The sequence below is a fragment of the Sminthopsis crassicaudata genome, chromosome 1 (assembly GCF_048593235.1).
Source record: "Sminthopsis crassicaudata isolate SCR6 chromosome 1, ASM4859323v1, whole genome shotgun sequence".
Taxonomy (NCBI): domain Eukaryota; kingdom Metazoa; phylum Chordata; class Mammalia; order Dasyuromorphia; family Dasyuridae; genus Sminthopsis; species Sminthopsis crassicaudata.
In genome coordinates this window covers 630,685,326-630,691,325 of record NC_133617.1, presented here as the reverse complement: position 1 = coordinate 630,691,325, position 6,000 = coordinate 630,685,326, and positions in this window count along the sequence as shown.

Here is a 6,000-nt window from a genome sequence, read left to right as displayed (position 1 = left end):
CCCTTTCTTTTTCTTTCTTTCTTCCATTCCTCCCTCTCTTTCTTTTTCTTTCTTTCTTCCATTCCTCCCTCTCTTTCTTTTCTTTCTTTCTTCCATTCCTCCCTCTCTTTCTTTTTCTTTCTTCCTCCCCCCTTTCCTTCCTTCCTTCCTTCCTTCCTTCCTTTCTTTCTTTCCTCCCTCCCTTTCCTTCCTTCCTTCCTCCCTCCCTCCCTTTCCTTCCTTCCTTCCTCCCTCCCTCCCTCCCCTCCCTCCCTCCCTCCCTCCCTCCCTACCCTCCCTCCCTCCCTTCCCTTCCTTCCTCCTTCCTTCCTTCCTTCCTTCCTTCCTTCCTTCCTTCCTTCCTTCCTTCCTTCCTTCCTTCCTTCCTTCCTTCCTTCCTTCCTTCCTTCCTCCCTCCCTTTCCTCCCTCCCTCCCTCCCTTCCTTCCTTCCTTCCTTCCTTCCTTCCTTCCTTCCTTCCTTCCTTCCTTCCTTCCTTCCTTCCTTCCTGCCTTCCTTCCTTCCTTCCTTCCTTCCTGCCTTTCTTTTTCCTTCCTTTCTTTTCTTTCTTTCTTTCTTTCTTTCTTTCTTTCTTTCTTTCTTTCTTTCTTTCTTTCTTTCTTTCTTTCTTTCTTTCTTCTTTCTTTCTTTCTTTCTTTCTTTCTTTCTTTCTTTCTTTCTTTCTTTCTTTCTTTTTCTTTCTTTCTTCTCTCTCTCTGTCTCTCTCTGTCTCCCTCTCTCTGTCTCCCTCTCTCTGTCTCTCTCTGTCTCTCTCTCTCTCCTCTCTCTCATCTCTCTCTCTCCTCTCTCTCTCTCTCTCTCTCTCTCTCTCTCTGTCTTTCCTTTTCCCATTTGGGTAAACTGTTTCTGAAGAGATTGGAGATTTATTCAGCTACTTTAGGAATTCAGACACTAGGATGACAGATGTGTTTTTCAATTAAATCTTGGCTGATATAAATTTATAGATGAAAATTATTTATGCAAAATGCTAGAGCTGGGCAATATTAAGGACAAGATTTTAATTATAAGAACACCAGGTTGCTGAGTCTTTAACTAGCCCCCTTTGTATATGTAGCGTAGATAGTTCATACAATCAAAGTATATTAGAGTTGGAATGAGCTGATGATGAAAATAGTCCAATTCTGTCATAATCATTGAATGTCAGAGCAGGAGGGGACTTTAAAGGTTATCTAGTTTGAGCCCCTTTATTTTACAGAGGAAAAAATTAAGGCTAGGGAGATATTAAGAGATTTGTCCAAAGATGCAAAGATTCTTGGGGGAGGAGGGTTAGTGAGGAACAAAAAAGAACAAAACAAGACTAGTTCTGACTCCTAATATACTCAGAAAGGCAGGGCAAAGATTATTAAAATAATATTATATATATATTATTATTATTTTAAAGTTTAACAAGGGCAGCATAATACAGTAGATAGGGCTGGGCTTGGCATGAATAAAACCTGGGTTCAAATACTACCTCTGAGTTTTGCTATCTCTTTGCGATTGAGAAATTTCCTTTGCTTCTATGTGTTTCATTTGGCTCTGAGACTTTTGTACTAATTCAACTAGATATGTTGGCATCTGGATTGGTAGAAAAATTCCCTACATTGGGAATACCTTGTGCTGACAAATTCAAGGATCCTTTGCATATATATGAATTTAAAGAATCAGAAACTGAGATCTAGAGACAAAATGAACTGCTCAAGGTCACATGGTTACCAAGTGGCAAACCTGTGACTAAAACCTTAATCTTCTGATATAAGAATCAGTGTTCTATATAATACACTGTGAGATCACTCATCAATAATGTTCCAGAATAGAAAGAAACCATAACTGGATTCATGTCCAGATTTTGATGCTATATAATTGTGTGACTTTAGGCCTTTTATTTCCCCTCTCTGATACTCAGTTTACTAACATATAACACAAAGTGGTTGATTGGACTAGATTATCTGGAGGGCTTCTATATCTTTAAATCCTACAATTCCATGATTTTAGAGCAGAACATTCCCATAGACATATGTAATCTCCCAAATACCCCTAATAATTAAATGTGAATCTCTCCCTCTCTCTCATGTATATATATGCATGCATGGATGTGTATGTGTATGTGTTATAAAATTTTTTAAAATGATAAATTTTGGAGAAGATGTGAGAAAATTGGAACATTAATGTACTCTTGGTGCATTCTTGGTGGAGTTGTCAACTGATTCAACCATTTTGAAAAACAATTTGGAACTATGCCCAAAGCTATAAAATGGTACATACCTTTTGATTGAACAATACTGCTACTAGGTTTGTATCGCAAAGAACTTTTTTTAAAAAAGACTCATTTGAACACTGATATTTATGCAGCTCTTTGTATGGTAGAAAAGTATTGGAAATGGAGAAGATGCTCATCAATTGGGGAATGGCTTAACAAGTTGTGGTATATAACTGAATGGAATACTATTGTGCTGTAAGAAATGATGAGTAAGTAGAATAATTTCAGAAAAAATCTGGAAAGACTCACAAGAACTATTGCAAAGTGAAGTAAGCAGAACTAGGAGAACATTGTACACATAGTACAATAGTGTACAATAAATAATTGTCAACCATAGTTATTTTCAGCAACATAATTATCTTAAACAATCCCAAAGGACTCATAATTAAAAATGCTATTTGTCTCCAGAGAAAGAATGATGGAGTCTGAATGCAAACAAACATAATGTTTTTCACTTTATTTAAAAAATTGATTTAAGTTTTATTCCTCAAAATGCCTCATATAGAAATATGTTTCACATTATTTTTATTAATTATTTAATTTAAAAAAGATATGCATGGATAATTTTTCAACATAAACCCTCATAAAATCTTATGTTCCAATTCCCTTCTCCCCTAGATAGAAAGTAATCCAATACATGTTAAATATGGCAAAATATTACGTTAAATCCAATATATGCATACATATTTATACAATTATCTTGTTGCACAAGAAAAATCAAATCAGAAAGGAAAAAAAGTGAAAAAGAAAATAAAATGGAAGCAAACAAACACAAAAAGAGTGAAAATGCTTTGTTGTTATCCATACTCAGTTCCCATAGTTCTCTCTCTGGGTGTAGATGGTTGTCTTCATCACAAGGTCTTTGGAACTGGTCTGAATCATCTCATTATTAAAGTATCAGAATTGATCATCGTATAATCTTGTTGATGCCATATACAACAATATCCTGGTACTGCTCATTTCTCTTAGCATCAGTTCATGTAAGTCTTTCCAGGTCTCTCTGAAATCAGCTTGCTGATTGTTTCTTATAGAATAATAATATTCCATAACAATTATACATCATAATTTATTCAGCCATTATCCAACTGATGTCTATTTTACATAATTAAACATGTATAATCTATATCAGATTGCTTACTTTCTCAGGGAGAAGGAAGGATAGAAAAGGAAGTGAGAATTTGGAACTCAAAAAACAAAAATAGTTTTGTGGGAAAATGAAGTATTTTTTAAAATATGGAAAATTTACTTCAAGGGTATACATATTAAATTAAAATAAAGTAAAGAGACAAATCTACATTAGAAAAAAAAAAACTTGTATGAATGGGGAAGTTATAAAAAGAGCATTAGGTTTTGGAGACACAAGAACCAGGTTCCAGTTTTTGCTTTGACATATCAAAGTTGAATAGGACCTATGTCACTCAGTCCTTAGTATCTCCAAGTTGGAAGAGGTTTCAGAAATCATCTAGTGTCCTCCAGTCCTCAGTTCCCTCTTGAACAGAGAATTCCACATACAATAGAGGTTCTTTAACCCCTTTAGGCATACATGGATAAATAGTTCAGAGGGTTTCTGTTCTTGAATGAGAAAAAAATTTTTTTCCTTTTTTATTAGACTCTGGTTTCCTTTGTAATCCTAGGTCTTTTTCTTTAAACATTTAAAAATATGATTCTGAGAAAGTATTACCAGAGTCTTGCCTGACTACTAAAAGGAATCAGGATGTCAAAAAAACAAAGAAGTTCTGCCCTGCAACATATCCACTCAGTCTTTGCTTGACAACTTTTGGTGATAGGTATCTCCTGAAGCAGTCCATTCTACTTTTGAATTCCCCTCACCATTTCTAATAATGGAGTTAGGATCTTTGAGGTCAGTCAACTTTATATAAGTAGCCCCCATTTCAGCAATATGGATTTTCTTACCTAGGAAACTCTGACTAAATAAAATTGTTCCATTGCCTAACTTTAATGCTTTATATACCTTCTAATTTTCCTCTTGAGCATCCCTGGAAACAACTGTGTCTCGGTTGGGGCCAACTCCCTGAAAGTGAGTGAGATGCATATAGCTCCTCCAGGTTGTATTCCAATCATTCCTTCCTTTTTTTCACTGGTAATTGCTACAGCAGACACATCTAATTTTACAGATCATGGTTTAAAAAAATCTCTCCCAAAACTGTTAATGGGAAATTACTCATGTGTCCATTTGGTGCAGGAAATGGTGAGGAGTTGGAAAGTGTAGATCATAGTTAATCACATCCAGAGTAGGATAAGCATTTGAATAACCTGCCAGCTCTTAGATAATCTGGTTGTTCATAGTCTGGCTCCCCCTTTTTTAGTGCTAGTGTTCCAACAACCTAATTTAATGAATATATTAAGTATCTGCTATGTGCAGAGCACTGCACTAGGAGAGATTATGGAGTCCTGCCCATATAGAATTTGCAGCTTGATATTGGGGAAGGGTGGATTATATAATAACACACATAATTAGAAAACATTAAACAACAAAGCTAATACTTTAAAGAGATGTAAAACTAAGGCTATTTTAGGCAGAAGGTGAAGGTCATTACTCAGAGGCAGAATCAGGAAAGATTGTTTGGAGGAGATGGTATTTTAATTGGTCTTTAAAGGATGAAAAGGTATCGAACCTTTTCCATAAAATAAAATGTCAATTGGTCTGGAAGAAGAACATTCCTGGTATAGAATCAATATGAACAAAGGTGTGTTAGGCCTTAAAAGGAGGGAGGTGATGATCAGTCCATTTTGCTTTGAGAGAATGTAGAGAGGAATCATATGAGAAAGGCAGAAAATAGAGCGTGATATCAGATTAAAGGGTCTCTTAAATTCAGGAAGGAAAGTTAGAACTGTATTTTTGTAAGCAGTGTGGAATCAAGGAAGACATTTGGGCATTTAACTAAAAAGTGAGTCACCTTCTCCCTCATATTTCATTCAAAATTGAGGGTCTTTTTCACATCTGTGCTGGTAAACCAAAGGATCACAAATTCGGAGGAGGAAGAGAACCCATCTGCCTTCTGGTACAGCTATCTCATTTTACAGTGGTCTTTGGAAATAGTTCTGTTCAATCCCTAAATTCTTACCTGAATGATAGATATATAGTATTTTCCCTTGGCAATATGGAAGAGGAGGGCATGAACATTGTACAGATCTGAAGCTTCCCATGCTCCCAGATTATAGTAGTTCAGTGACAAGGGCTGTCAAATATTATCTCAGACTCACCTTTAACCTTCAGTATACATTTCTCTGGCAGGGCCATATCTGAGTCAAGTTATTCACAAACTTTAGAGGACAGTCTCTGCTTCCAAGAAGCCTTAATGACTGAGTAAGATTACAAAGGGAAGGATATAGAAGGTTTCAAGTGTGGAGAATAACATAAGCCAAAGCATAAGGTGGAAAAATACATGGAAAGTACTGGATATAATGAGCAGTTTTATGGGATCAAGCAATTTTAAAATTTAGAGACCCAAGAGACCTTAGAAGCTGTCAAATTCAACACCACCATTTTGCAAATGAAGAAATGGGGACCCAGATGGAGTTAAGTGAATTATCCAGAGTCACATAGCCAGCAAGTATCCAAATCAGAATTTGAACTGATATTATTCTTACTGCAAGTCCATCCCTCATCTACTCTATCATCTTGCTTTTGGTTCAATGGAAAATAGTTAATCAATATTTATTAAGTATATACTATGAGTCAAACATTATTATAAGTGTTAAGAATACAAAAAGGAACAAAAACAACCTCTGACCTAAAGG